Below are 16,529 nucleotides of genomic sequence, written 5' to 3' on the forward strand. Positions count from 1 at the left end.
TTGATACGCATCATCTCGAGGAGTACGCCCAGACTTCAACATCGCTTTCTGAACGTATATGAAAATCTATTATTATCGTTGATACTCGAGTTCGAACACGACATGTTCAAACTCATTCGAAACCAAACAATGGAATCGTAAATAAATTTCTCGGTCATGTTTGAGGAAATATCAGTCATGGTGAATTCAATCGACTTGTGTTTGAATTCGAGCGAACGAATGGTATAAAATCGCAAATTTCTTTTAAACATAATATTTTCTATAAAAAAAAAGTATTATCATCACTTTCCCAAAACAAATTCACTACAAATGTTGATTAAAGTATTTGTAACGGGCTGACGGCCAAGATAAGACCTAATAACTAGTCAACTTCAAAAATCACTAACAAAAAAATTAGTCAAAATACAACCTGTTGCCGGTGGTTTGAGACATAACCGCATCTAGGGGAATAATAGGTTTGGTCCTATCCGCTTTTAGGGTGATCACAGACTTAAGTAAGTGAGAGTCATATCTAAGTATTTATTAAGTTGCACCTTTAGCTTTTATAGTTTTTAGATTGTTAAAATACACCATCCTATAAAACACAAACATTTAAATATAAGTAGATCTTGCAAATTGTTCGTGATCGTACTAAATCCGGATTGCGGATAAAGTACGAGTGCAAATTACAATCACGTTAACGGTGGGCAGTTTTAGTCTCTATGTACTCTCCGAATAACAATGATTACCGGATCCAAAGTCAAACTGCAAATCCAGTCAAGGTCAAACTTGGTCAATCCTTTTAGAGAGAGAAAGTTCATATGTAGAGAGATAAAATTCTACTATGACAAAATGATGTAATCTGATTAATGAAGTCCAGGTGGCCTATTTATAGGCAAAAAAATCAAAGGTTCTTCTTTAAAGATGGACACGCCTCATGTTCTGATTGGTGATTCAATCTTCATTCTTCGGAAATTTGATCAGTCAACCCTTATTTTTTCGGAATATGAATTTCATCCCTCATCGCTATCCGCTACCTCTATCCACTGGGCGCTAGAAATTATACTTGATTGTTTTTACAATGCTTTTGTTTACGTTTATGATGACCGGTTCTTCTTTTGCGTATAGAATTAGTACGCTATTCAGTTAGCGTATTGTCACAACCCAATAAGTTTGTGGCCCAACCCACTAAGATTATGACCTAATTAAGGGTTTTAACCCAAGAACTTCATGGAAGGCCCAAGAACATCATGGAAGCTCCCTAGAACTTTCCAATGAGTTCTTCCATGGAATGGTATGGAATGTTCATGGAAATATCTATCTCCATGTATATACTTGAAGTTTCTAGTACTTAGATCCTAACCATTGATTTAGATTAATCTTAGCCATCCATTTTGTGTTAGAAGTAGTATAAATAGGGGTGGTCTCATTTGGCACACCACACCTCAAATCTCAAACATTCTCTCTTGTAAAGCATTCTCAAGCAATATAAGTATTTTCTTCAATTCCACTTGTTCTATAATATTTTCTCTTTTGGTTACTTGAATCATTATAAGGTCCGAGTAAGGCTGACTTAGTAGAGACTAAGTGCCGCACGTGAGCTTATTGAGATAAGTCCGTGACATTTGGTATCAAGAGCAAGGTCGATTCAAGGAGATGGCAACCGAGACCGAGAAGAATGTGAGCGCAACAAGTGGTGTGATGGGTGATGAGACTCGTGGTCGGGTAGAGACTCGACAAGGAGCCAAGAAGAACCGAGGTATGTCCAAAGACTTTGTCGCAAACTTGGACAAGAGGATCATGGATGTAGAGACATCCATGGACGACGTGAAAGCAAAGGTCGAAGACGTCCACCAACGTTTGGATGGTTTGGACGGGGACTTTGACGAATTGAAAGATGATTGCAAGAGTGCAATCAACGTGCTAGACGTTGACATGCGACGTGAGATCCATGACTTAAGGGGTATGCTCATGGGTGAGATTACGAAGTTGCGAGGCGAAATGGAGGGGGAGGTCTCCACTATTCACCAACGCCTCGTGGATTTACAAACCAACATGAACTCTTGTTTGAGATTCATGGCTAGTGGGGGTAGCAACACTGGATGCAATGATCCGAAGGTGGACGTTCCCAAGCCGTCACCGTTCGTGGGGAAGCGGGAAGCCCGAGCGGTTGATGATTTTATATGGGAGATGGAACAATACTTGGAGGGAGTCAACATAGTGGATGATGCAATGAAGATCAAGACGGCAACCCGTTACCTGAAGGATACCGCAGCGTTATGGTGGCGTCGTCGATATGGAGATATCGAGAAAGGTACGGTTACTATTGATACTTGGGATGATTTCCTTACTGAACTTAAGAATCAATTCTACCCCAAGAATGCTCAAAAGGATGCGATGAGTCGTCTACGTAAATTACATCATTCCGGGACGATTCGGGAGTATATTAAAGAATTCACGAACCTTAGCCTGGAGGTCCCAGATATTCCCGATGATATTCTCCTCTTCTATTTTCTCGATGGTTTGCAACCTTGGGCTAAAACGGAGTTGGAGAGACGAGGAGTCCAAGACCTTGCCACCGCAATTGCTCAAGCGGAGGCACTAGTCGACCATGCTAATAGGAAAGATTCGTTCAAGTCAAAAGATAAGAAGGTGAGCCATGAGAAAGGTGGGGGAGATAAGCCCGCCCAATCAAGGAATGGTAATACACGTAAGCCACCAACCGGGAATAACAAGAGCATAAAAACTTCTTACAAGAATGATGGATGTTTCATATGTGATGGACCGCATAGAGCCCGAGATTGTCCGAAGAAAGCTAGCCTTCATGCTATGGAAGCTCAAAAGGCGGGTTGTCAGGATGAGGAGCGGTGCATAGGATCAATGCATATCCTCAACGCAATCAAGGCCAAGACGGAGATACCCAAGGTAGTGGCTAAAGGACTCCAATTCGTAGATATTAACATTTGTGGAGATCGGGTACGAGCTTTGGTGGATACGGGAGCAACTCATAACTTTATCTCCACCGATGAAGCCAAAAGGCTAGGACTTAAGGAAACAAAAGAGAGTGGCATGATGAAGACGGTGAACACGAGTGCCAGACCGATTAGTGGGGTGGCTAAAGACGTATATGTGAAGATTGGAGAATGGGAAGGAATGATTGATCTCTCAGTCGTGCCTATGGATGACTTCAAGTTAGTACTTGGGATGGAGTTCCTAGATAAGGTACGCGGTTTCCCTATGCCGTTTGCTAATTCACTGTGTATCTTGGATGGTGAGAAGACTTGTATGGTGTCAACCGAACGTGGAAGCAAGAGTGCATCCAAGTCACTTTCGGCCATGCAATTCAAGAAGGGGTACAACAAGAATGAGACATGCTATTTAGCGGTAGCAAAGCAAGAGACGGTCGAAGATAAGGGAGAACTAGAGGTACCCAAGGAAATTGAGAAGGTCCTCGATGAGTTCAAGGATGTCATGCCCAAGGAGTTACCAAAGAAGTTACCACCTAGGAGGGAGGTTGACCATGCGATCGAGTTGGAGCCGGGATCAAAACCACCTTCCAAAGCCCCATACCGAATGCCACCACCCGAGTTGGAGGAGTTGCGAAGACAACTCAAGGAGTTGCTGGATGCGGGATACATCCGACCATCAAAATCCCCGTATGGTGCTCCGGTGCTATTTCAAAGAAAGAAGGATGGGTCCTTGCGGATGTGTATAGATTACCGGGCACTCAACAAGGTAACTATCAAGAACAAATACCCAATCCCACTTATTGCTGATTTGTTCGATCAACTTGGGAAGGCGAGATACTTCTCCAAGTTAGACTTGAGATCGGGATATTATCAAGTCCGAATTGCCGAAGGAGATGAGGCTAAGACCACATGCGTGACGAGGTATGGCGCTTATGAATTCCTAGTCATGCCCTTTGGTTTAACCAATGCCCCTGCCACATTTTGTACTTTGATGAACAAATTATTCCACCCGTTCCTCGACAAGTTTGTCGTGGTGTACTTAGATGACATAGTCGTATATAGCGACACCATGGAAGATCATGTGAGGCACTTGAAACAAGTTTTCCAAGTACTAAGGGATAATGAGTTGTATGTGAAACTAGAGAAATGCTCATTTGGATTAAAAGAGGTGGAATTTCTTGGACATCGAATAAAAGATGGGAAGTTGCTGATGGACGGGGCTAAGATCAAGGCAATCCAAGAGTGGGAGGCACCAACCAAGGTTACTGATTTACGATCTTTCCTTGGTTTAGTAAACTACTATCGTCGTTTTATCAAGGGATACTCGGAGAAAGCGGCTCCATTGACAGAATTGTTAAAGAAGAACAAAGCTTGGTTGTGGAATGAGACATGTCAAGCAGCATTTGAAGAGTTGAAAGGAGCGGTCATGGAAGAACCGGTGTTGAGACTTCCGGATGTGACCATTCCGTTCGAGTTACACACAGACGCATCGGACTTTGCTATTGGAGGAGTTCTAATGCAAGAGGGTCACCCGATCGCATTCGAAAGCCGGAAACTTAACGAGGCGGAAAGGAAGTACATTGTGCAGGAGAAGGAGATGACGGCGGTGGTTCATTGTTTGAGGACATGGAGGCATTATCTTTTGGGATCAAGGTTCGTGATCAAGACGGATAATGTGGCAACGAGTTATTTTCAAACCCAAAAGAAGTTGAGTCCCAAACAAGCTCGTTGGCAAGACTTCCTAGCCGAATTTGACTATGTGTTGGAGTATAAGCCTGGGAAGGCCAATGTGGTAGCTGATGCCCTAAGTCGTAAGGCGGAGTTTGCAGCGATCACAAAACCACAATTCTTCCTTCAAGATCGTATAAAGGAGGGATTAGAGCATGATCCTATAGCCAAAAACCTTGTTGGATTGGCTCGAGATGGGAAAACGCGAAGGTTTTGGCTCAAGGGTGATCTATTATTCACCAAAGGAGACCGGTTATATGTGCCTAAGTGGGGTGATCTTAGACGGACAATCTTGAAGGAGTGTCATGATTCAAAGTGGGCTGGTCATCCAGGTATCAAGAGGACACTGGCATTAGTAGAAGGCACTTATTATTGGCCAAGGATGGAAGACGACGTAGAGACGTACGTGCGAACATGCCTAATATGCCAACAAGATAAGATAGAGCAACGCCAACCAGGAGGACTATTACAGCCGCTACCTACACCGAAAGGACCATGGGAGAGTATTTCCATGGACTTCATTACTTGCTTACCTAAGTCGGAAGGGTGTGGGAGTATTATAGTCGTGGTAGACCGGTTTTCTAAGTATGGTACCTTCATAGCCGCATCATCCGAAGTTACCGCGGATGAAACCGCAAAACTATTTTTCAAGAATGTGGTGAAGTATTGGGGGATACCGCATGTGATAGTAAGTGATCGAGATCCGAGGTTCACAGGGCGTTTTTGGACGGAGTTGTTCAAGATCATGGGGACGGACTTGAATTTCTCCACGAGTTTTCATCCCCAAACAGACGGACAGACGGAAAGGGTGAATGCACTATTGGAGCTCTATCTTCGACACTATGTAAGTGCAAATCAACATGATTGGGCTAAGCTTCTTGATATTGCTCAGTTCTCTTATAACATGCAAAGGAGTGAGTCCACGGGGAAGAGTCCTTTTGAGTTGGTGACAGGACGCCAACCATTGACCCCGAATGCTTTGGCCGCTTCATATGATGGAAGCAGCCCATCCGCTTATAGAACGATGAAGGAGTGGCACGAACAAGCCGACTTGGCGCGAGCATCACTAGATAAGGCGGCCAAGAAAATGAAGAGATGGGCGGATGAGAAAAGACGACATGTTGAGTTCAAAGTTGGGGACCAGGTGATGGTGAAGCTTTTACCTCAACAATTCAAAACATTTAGGAAGGTGCACAAAGGATTGATCCGGAGATATGAAGGCCCATTCCCGATAATTGGACGTGTTGGGAACGTATCTTATCGAGTTCAACTACCGCCCAAGTTAAAGATTCATCCAGTCTTCCACGTAAGTTTTCTAAAGCCTTATCATGGGGACGAGGAAGACCCAGAACGAGGAGTTTCCAAACGAGCACCAATGGCAGTTGCGACTTCGTTCGATCGTGAAGTGGAAGATATCTTGTTGCATCGAACGGTACGGAGACGAGGTGTGCCGAGCTATAGAGAATACCTGGTTAAGTGGCGTAACTGTAGCGACCCCGACAAATCGTCAAATGACGGCGTCATCTACGTATGGTCCCATTACATGGTCGTAAGTCTTTATAACAAAGTTTGACCGAAAAGTATGTCGCATTCATTTCATAAATAAGGGTGTTTCAAAGTTTACAAAAGTAGTTTCCATAACAAGTACATAACAATGTTTAAAGTTTGTATGAAACACATGCGACACGATTAAAAGTAGTCAAAAGACGCTCCACGTATGCAAGTATACTCGACATCCAATGCAAGTATCAAATAGTATGAGCGGAAGCATGTATCACCTAAGTTCAAGGACCTGAGAAAAACATAGAGAATCTGTCAACGAAAACGTTGGTGAAATCATAGGTTTAAACAAGTAAATGAGTAATAGTAAGTTGAACCACAAGATTTGCAACATCAATAAAGCCATAGTACATTCTAAAAGTTAATATTCACGAGCACCCAATTATCAAAGCTTAACGTTCCGTCCGTTGAATACCCCATCAATTAGTGCTAGAACAACACTGTTCCCGAAAATATATTTCATTCGTAAACGGTAGCGAACCGTTTGAATGAGGGTTTGTCAAACCCATATGGCCATATAACATAAGTTCTCGCTTACACCATCTGATGTAACTAATGATAATCGGATTGAGGATTTTCGTTCTAAACTCGTATGTAGAATGTTTGTTTTCCCGTTCTTGTGTTCACTTAGTTCAAAAGAATCGTTTATGTTTTCTCATCCCAAAAGTAAGTTTAAAAGGGTAAAAGTGGGACTATGATCTCACCTTGTATGCACGAACCAAAAAGTACTTCGACAAGTAACGTGTGCAAAGAACAATGCTAGTCTTGACCTAAACAAATAGGTTGTATTAATAACGGTAACCACGATAGGTCAAAGATGTTCAATTAGTCCTATGGCTCGTTACGACTCGATTATTTAGCATGTGAAATCAAATTGTCAAGTTTCATGCAAGATACAAGTATATAAACAAGTTAGGAAGGTTGCAAAAATCATTTGGTTAAGTTTGACAAAAAGTCAAACTTTGGTCGGTCAAAGTCAACACGCTCGGGTCGTGTCCCGAACTATTTTTCTGAGGTTTTTAATCATGTATGAGCATGCTAGGACAAGTTACATGTGAATCGGAGGTGCGTAGCATAGCAAACATTATTCGAAAATTGACCAAATTGGACAGACCCAATCGGCGCGCCGCGCGGGGGGTATGGCGCGCCGCGCCACCCTGCTGCTTCAGCTATTTTTCTGCTTTTTAAATGTGCACGAACCAAAACCAATTCTAACACAATTCTTGACCCGCAAACGCTTATAACGCCTATCATACATCGTTGGAAAGGTATTTTGACAAGGAATGCAACTAAACACATATCATCAATCAAGCTTGCACTTATGACAAACAAAACCGCATTTAATGTTCCATAATCAATGCATTCAAGTCAATATTGCAATTTAATGATTTGGCAACCAAATTACATGTACAATATGCCGTTTCGAAGGTAATTAAGCATACAACACAACCTAACACTTACAATTAACATCTCATGTCATTTAATGCATCAAAAATCCATTCCTAGTTCGTGAAACCCTAACCAAAAGTCACCAAATTTCATAATCAAGTTTAAGGGGTTTCTTGATCAATCTTTACATCATAATGGAGCTAGTAACACTAAGAACAAGATTAAAACATGAAGTCTTAGCATCTAACAACATATGAACACTTAAAACTCAAGATTAAGCATGTTAACTTTCCATATGAACTAGTTACACCAAAATGGCAAGAACAAGCATACAAATCACATAAACAAACTAGACTTGAGCCATAGACACTAATTAACAACCTTTTAACTCAAAAATCTCAAGAACACATAAAATTAGTGATTTTAGAAAGTTACCCAAATGTAATGAGGTTGGTATGGAATCGAAGAGGAGATCACGAGGAGTTCAAATACGTAATTTGTTTGGCAAGATAATCACTAGCTCGATTTAAGATGATGATTCTTTGATGGAGCAAATTTAAGGAAAATGTGAAAGTAGGAGAAATAAAGGAAAATGAAATGAAAATGTGAATGAGTGGATAGAAAGGGTGTTGACCACCACTTTGACCTAGTGGTTTCTTTGACACTTTGACAAGTTTAGTCCCTCATGTTTTAATCGGGTGCGTTAAATTACCTAAACAAGATAATTTGAAACGCGTATCAACGAGACGTGTTATAAACATATAACGGAACATAAATAGTTAAACGGAAAAGTAAACGGAAAAAGGCGGGATGTTACATTACCTACTCCTTAAAAGAAATTTCGTCCCGAAATTTAAGTAGGCGTAGTAGTCGTTGTTTCTTCCTCGAGATCTTGCGTTTCCTAATTCACGAATAGATGAGGATACTTCCTTTGCATTTGATCTTGTCTTTCCCAAGTAAACTCGGGTCCTCTTTTGGCATTCCAACGAACCTTGACAATCGGGATTCGGCTTTGTTTCAATGTCTTGACGGAGGTGTCCACAATTTCAACCGGTTCCTCCACAAAATGAAGTTTGTCATCAATGGTAAGCTCCTCGAGAGGAATGACGATATCGGGTTCGGCAAGACACTTTTTCAAGTTGGATACATGGAAAGTAGGATGAACGGAGCTCAATTGAGGCGGAAGATCTAAACGATAAGCAACGGTTCCAATACGCTCCAAGATTTCGAAAGGACCAATATACCGCGGATTTAGCTTCCCGCGTTTCCCAAAACGGATTACACCCTTCCAAGGTGCGACTTTTAACATTACTCGGTCACCGATTTGAAATTCAAGATCGTTGCGTCGTTTGTCGGTATAGCTCTTTTGACGACTTCGGGCCGTCCTAAGCCTATCTCGGATTTGAACGATTTTCTCGGTGGTTTCGTGAATGAGTTCGGGTCCGGTGATTTGCACGTCGCCTACCTCGGCCCAACAAAGAGGTGAACGACATTTGCGGCCATATAGCGCTTCAAAAGGTGCGGCTTTAATACTCGCGTGATAACTATTGTTGTAAGAGAACTCGGCGAGAGGTAAGTGCTTGTCCCAAGCTTTTCCGAAATCAACCACGCAAGCTCGTAACATGTCCTCTAAGGTTTGAATTGTACGTTCGCTTTGTCCATCGGTTTGAGGATGATATGCGGTGCTCATGTCTAAACGCGTTCCCAACGCTTCTTGCAATGTACGCCAAAATCTAGAAACGAAACGGCCATCTCGGTCGGAGATAATCGATAATGGTACACCGTGTCGGGCTACGATCTCCTTAATGTAAAGTTGTGCAAGTTTCTCCATTTTGTCCGTTTCTTTCATGGCAAGGAAGTGTGCGGATTTGGTGAGACGGTCAACAATAACCCAAATGGTATCAAAACCGCCCGTCGTTTTTGGTAGCTTGGTGATAAAATCCATCGTTATCCTTTCCCACTTCCATTGCGGGATCTCGGGTTGTTGAAGTAGTCCGGACGGTCTTTGGTGTTCGGCTTTGACTTTGGAACATGTCAAACACTTGGAAACATACGTAGCTACGTCCCTTTTGATGTTCGGCCACCAATATAGTTGTTTAAGATCGTGGTACATCTTATTGGCACCGGGGTGAATCGAGTATCGTGACTTATGGGCTTCATCTAAAATAAGGCTTCGTAGATCCCCATAACTAGGCACCCAAATTCTTCCGGCGAAATATCGGAGTCCGGTTTCTTTAACTTCGAATCGAGAGGTGAGGACGTTCAAGTGTTCGAGAGAGATGTTTTCATCCTTGAGAGCCTCATCTTGGGCTACCCGAATTTGGCTATTGAGGTTTGTGTGGATGGTGATGTTTAAGGCTCGGACACGAAGAGGCACCGCTCTTTCTTTTCGACTTAAAGCATCGGCTACTACATTTGCCTTCCCGGGATGGTAACGAAGCTCGCAATCGTAATCGTTTAAGGTTTCAATCCACCTTCGTTGTCTCATGTTTAGTTGCTTTTGATCGAAAATGTGTTGGAGACTTTTGTGGTCGGTAAAGATAGTACTCTTGGTTCCATAAAGATAGTGTCTCCACATTTTAAGTGCAAAGACAACGGCTCCGAGTTCGAGATCATGTGTCGTATAGTTTCGTTCATGAATTTTGAGTTGTCGAGAAGCATAAGCAATGACTTTCGTTCGTTGCATCAATACACACCCAAAACCATGTTTCGAGGCATCACAATATACAACAAAGTCATCATTGCCTTCGGGAAGTGACAAGATAGGGGCGGTGGTTAGCTTCGTTTTCAAGATTCGGAATGCGGATTCATGTTCGGTCGCCCAAATAAATTTCTTTCCCTTGTGAGTCAATGCGGTTAGAGGACGTGCAACCAAAGAGAAATTTTCGATGAATCTACGATAGTACCCGGCGAGACCCAAAAATTGACGAATGTGAGTAGGAGTAGTAGGAGTCTCCCATTTGCTAATGGCTTCGATTTTCGTGGGATCGACTTTAATACCTTGGTCACTTACAACATGACCAAGAAATTGAACTTCCTTTAACCAGAATTCACACTTGGAGAATTTGGCATAGAGTTGTTCTTGTCTTAAAAGTTCAAGCACAAGTCGGAGGTGTTGTTCGTGCTCTTCTTCATTTTTAGAATAGATCAATATGTCATCGATGAACACAATAACGAATTTATCGAGATACGGTTTGCACACGCGGTTCATAAGATCCATGAACACCGCCGGTGCGTTAGTGAGACCAAATGGCATGACAAGGAATTCATAACTACCATAACGAGTTCGGAAAGCGGTTTTGGAGACATCTTCCCCCTTAACCCTTAATTGATGATAACCCGAGCGGAGATCGATTTTCGAATATACACAAGACCCTTGTAGTTGATCAAAGAGGTCATCGATGCGAGGAAGAGGATATCGGTTCTTAACCGTCAATTTATTTAGTTCACGATAATCAATGCACATTCGTAGGGATCCGTCTTTCTTTTTAACAAACAAAATCGGAGCGCCCCAAGGTGAATGGCTAGGTTGGATAAAACCACGATCAAGTAATTCTTGGATTTGACTTTGCAATTCTTGCATTTCAGATGGAGCGAGTCTATATGGTGCACGCGCTACGGGTGCGGCTCCTGGAATAAGATCGATTTGAAATTCAACCGGTCGATGAGGTGGAAGACCCGGTAATTCGTCGGGAAATACATCGGAATAGTCACTAACAATTGGCACATCATCAATGTGTTTCTCATCGGACTCGACTTTCTTAACGTGAGCAAGGATCGCAAAACAACCTTTACGGAGTAGTTTTCTAACTTTAATACTCGAAACGAGGTTGAGTCCGGTGCAACTCTTATCGCCATAGACGATCAAAGGTTCACCATTCTCGATAGGAATTCGGATTGCGTTAAGATCACAAAGAATGTGAGTTTTCGTTTTGACTAACCAATTCATACCGATTATTACATCAAAGCTTCCTAGTTCCATGGGTATTAAGTCAATTTCAAATTCCTTACCCAAAATGTTCAAAGTACACCCCCTGTAATATGTGTCGGCACTTAAGAGTTTTCCGTCGGCCACTTCGATGGAATAAGTAGTATCTAAAGGGTGTGGTGGAGTGCAAAGGGTAGGAGCTAAAGTCTTGGACACAAAACATTTATCGGCACCCGAATCGAATAAGCAAGTAACATAAGAGTTGTTGAGAAGAAACGTACCCGTGACTAGTTCATTGTCATCTCGGGCTTCCTCGGTGTTGATGTTAAAGGCTCGGCCTCGGTTGTTGGGGTTGGCTTTCTTTTTCGGGCATTCGTTCTTATAATGGCCCGTTTGGCCACATTCGTAACAAGTGACCGTTTTTGGAGGATTGGGCCCCTTTCGAGCGACGGGGGCGGTGCTTGTGCAATTGTTGGCCCTATGACCAACTCCTTGGCAACGGTGACAAATTAGCTTGTTACATTCGCCGTAATGATGTTTGTGGCACTTGTTGCACAAAGGTAAGTTTCCGACATAACCCTTCTTGCCGTCGTTGTTGAAGGGCTTTTTGGTGAAGGTGTTGTTGTTGTAGTTGGTTGATGGAGTGGCTTCCCATTTCCTTTTGTTGCCACCCGACTTGTCCTCGGCCTTAGGAGCCGGCGCTACGATTTCGTCAACCGTTTCAATTAGTTGGCGAGCCATGTTCATAGCGGCTTGATGAGTAGTGGGTTTGGATGACATCACCCCTTGTTTGATGCTTTTTGGAAGACCGAGCATGTAGAGCTCAATCCTTTGAGATTCGGGGTTAACAAGATTAGGACACATCAAGGATAGTTCGGCGAAGCGTTGATTATAAGCTTTAAGATCGTTTCCGACCGCTTTCAAAGCTCTTAGTTCTTCTTCAAGCTTTCGGGTTTCTTCGCGCGGAAAATATTCGACAATCATCTTTTCCTTCAAATCGGTCCAAGAGAGGGCATGAGCTTCATCGGTACCCACCGATTGAACATAGGTGTTCCACCAAGTGAGAGCAACACCGGAGAACGTGTGGGTGGAGTATTTGACCTTGTCTTGATCCCGACAACCGCTTATGCTAAAGACGGCCTCGGTTTGCTCAAACCAACGAGTAAGCACAACCGGTCCACCGGTTCCATCATAAGTGTGAGGTTTGCACCCCATGAAAGCTTTGTAGGAGCATCCCTCGTTTGAGTTACCGGCCCCATTGTTGTTGTTGTTGTTGTGGTTGTTGTTATTGTTATTGTTGTTGGAAGAGTGACCGGCCATGGCCGCATCTACGGCGGTAGCTATCATCCGTTCGAGAGCTTGTTCGGGAGTTTCATTGCGGCGTACACGACGAGGAGCCATTGTTCCTTCAAAACAAAAGAATACCGTTGGTTAGTATTCTAAATGATACTAACCGTGATATGGGATAAAGATAGAGAGAAAATTATCCTTGACCCGCCTTAAATTCTTTATGTCATAATGTCGGTATGTTCATATGAGTCACCGTAATATAATTTCCGGGAATTATATTACCCTAATTCATATGTGCATTCGGCATTACATCATATAGTCAAGGTGGCGTGTCAATTAAATTATACAACGCAAGATTTAGATAGGATAAGAGTAGATATGAGTAAGAGAGTTCGAGTATAAATGCACAAATAGTCAAGTAATTCCTACGTCAAGTCTATATGCCGGTTGTAGTCTAGACTCACCAATGTACCCTATGACTCGGGGTTGACACCAATGAACTCTAAATCCCTACAACCAAGGCTCTGATACCACTTGTAGCGACCCCGACAAATCGTCAAATGACGGCGTCATCTACGTATGGTCCCATTACATGGTCGTAAGTCTTTATAACAAAGTTTGACCGAAAAGTATGTTGCATTCATTTCATAAATAAGGGTGTTTCAAAGTTTACAAAAGTAGTTTCCATAACAAGTACATAACAATGTTTAAAGTTTGTATGAAACACATGCGACACGATTAAAAGTAGTCAAAAGACGCTCCACGTATGCAAGTATACTCGACATCCAATGCAAGTATCAAATAGTATGAGCGGAAGCATGTATCACCTAAGTTCAAGGACCTGAGAAAAACATAGAGAATCTGTCAACGAAAACGTTGGTGAAATCATAGGTTTAAACAAGTAAATGAGTAATAGTAAGTTGAACCACAAGATTTGCAACATCAATAAAGCCATAGTACATTCTAAAAGTTAATATTCACGAGCACCCAATTATCAAAGCTTAACGTTCCGTCCGTTGAATACCCCATCAATTAGTGCTAGAACAACACTGTTCCCGAAAATATATTTCATTCGTAAACGGTAGCGAACCGTTTGAATGAGGGTTTGTCAAACCCATATGGCCATATAACATAAGTTCTCGCTTACACCATCTGATGTAACTAATGATAATCGGATTGAGGATTTTCGTTCTAAACTCGTATGTAGAATGTTTGTTTTCCCGTTCTTGTGTTCACTTAGTTCAAAAGAATCGTTTATGTTTTCTCATCCCAAAAGTAAGTTTAAAAGGGTAAAAGTGGGACTATGATCTCACCTTGTATGCACGAACCAAAAAGTACTTCGACAAGTAACGTGTGCAAAGAACAATGCTAGTCTTGACCTAAACAAATAGGTTGTATTAATAACGGTAACCACGATAGGTCAAAGATGTTCAATTAGTCCTATGGCTCGTTACGACTCGATTATTTAGCATGTGAAATCAAATTGTCAAGTTTCATGCAAGATACAAGTATATAAACAAGTTAGGAAGGTTGCAAAAATCATTTGGTTAAGTTTGACAAAAAGTCAAACTTTGGTCGGTCAAAGTCAACGAAAAAGTCAACACGCTCGGGTCGTGTCCCGAACTATTTTTCTGAGGTTTTTAATCATGTATGAGCATGCTAGGACAAGTTACATGTGAATCGGAGGTGCGTAGCATAGCAAACATTATTCGAAAATTGACCAAATTGGACAGACCCAATCGGCGCGCCGCGCGGGGGGTATGGCGCGCCGCGCCACCCTGCTGCTTCAGCTATTTTTCTGCTTTTTAAATGTGCACGAACCAAAACCAATTCTAACACAATTCTTGACCCGCAAACGCTTATAACGCCTATCATACATCGTTGGAAAGGTATTTTGACAAGGAATGCAACTAAACACATATCATCAATCAAGCTTGCACTTATGACAAACAAAACCGCATTTAATGTTCCATAATCAATGCATTCAAGTCAATATTGCAATTTAATGATTTGGCAACCAAATTACATGTACAATATGCCGTTTCGAAGGTAATTAAGCATACAACACAACCTAACACTTACAATTAACATCTCATGTCATTTAATGCATCAAAAATCCATTCCTAGTTCGTGAAACCCTAACCAAAAGTCACCAAATTTCATAATCAAGTTTAAGGGGTTTCTTGATCAATCTTTACATCATAATGGAGCTAGTAACACTAAGAACAAGATTAAAACATGAAGTCTTAGCATCTAACAACATATGAACACTTAAAACTCAAGATTAAGCATGTTAACTTTCCATATGAACTAGTTACACCAAAATGGCAAGAACAAGCATACAAATCACATAAACAAACTAGACTTGAGCCATAGACACTAATTAACAACCTTTTAACTCAAAAATCTCAAGAACACATAAAATTAGTGATTTTAGAAAGTTACCCAAATGTAATGAGGTTGGTATGGAATCGAAGAGGAGATCACGAGGAGTTCAAATACGTAATTTGTTTGGCAAGATAATCACTAGCTCGATTTAAGATGATGATTCTTTGATGGAGCAAATTTAAGGAAAATGTGAAAGTAGGAGAAATAAAGGAAAATGAAATGAAAATGTGAATGAGTGGATAGAAAGGGTGTTGACCACCACTTTGACCTAGTGGTTTCTTTGACACTTTGACAAGTTTAGTCCCTCATGTTTTAATCGGGTGCGTTAAATTACCTAAACAAGATAATTTGAAACGCGTATCAACGAGACGTGTTATAAACATATAACGGAACATAAATAGTTAAACGGAAAAGTAAACGGAAAAAGGCGGGATGTTACAGTAACTTGCCCGATAGTGAAGCAAGCTGGGAAGCCGAAGACTTATTGTGGCAGTTCACAGACAAAATCAAGAAGTATCACGAGGATCACACGACGAGGACGTCGCGAGCTTAGGTGGGGGAGAATGTCACAACCCAATAAGTTTGTGGCCCAACCCACTAAGATTATGACCTAATTAAGGGTTTTAACCCAAGAACTTCATGGAAGGCCCAAGAACATCATGGAAGCTCCCTAGAACTTTCCAATGAGTTCTTCCATGGAATGGTATGGAATGTTCATGGAAATATCTATCTCCATGTATATACTTGAAGTTTCTAGTACTTAGATCCTAACCATTGATTTAGATTAATCTTAGCCATCCATTTTGTGTTAGAAGTAGTATAAATAGGGGTGGTCTCATTTGGCACACCACACCTCAAATCTCAAACATTCTCTCTTGTAAAGCATTCTCAAGCAATATAAGTATTTTCTTCAATTCCACTTGTTCTATAATATTTTCTCTTTTGGTTACTTGAATCATTATAAGGTCCGAGTAAGGCTGACTTAGTAGAGACTAAGTGCCGCACGTGAGCTTATTGAGATAAGTCCGTGACAGTATGCTGAGTTCCAACAGTGTAAATTAAATGAGTTTCGTATGCCGAGTTCCAACAAAATTTAATGAGTTTGAAAAAAAAAATGTTTTAATGAATAGTATATATATAGTATATTTTGGTAATTTTTAAATAAAACAGTGTAAATTAAAAATTACTTAAAAAAAATTTTCCAAAAAAAAAATTCCTCTCGCAGGATTTTTTTTTTTTATCAGATCGGATAATTACATCACAACGAGTGGCGCTCAGTGCTCACGTCCATTTCCAAA

Source organism: Rutidosis leptorrhynchoides, chromosome 7 (genome assembly GCF_046630445.1).
Source record: "Rutidosis leptorrhynchoides isolate AG116_Rl617_1_P2 chromosome 7, CSIRO_AGI_Rlap_v1, whole genome shotgun sequence".
NCBI classification, from domain to species: domain Eukaryota; kingdom Viridiplantae; phylum Streptophyta; class Magnoliopsida; order Asterales; family Asteraceae; genus Rutidosis; species Rutidosis leptorrhynchoides.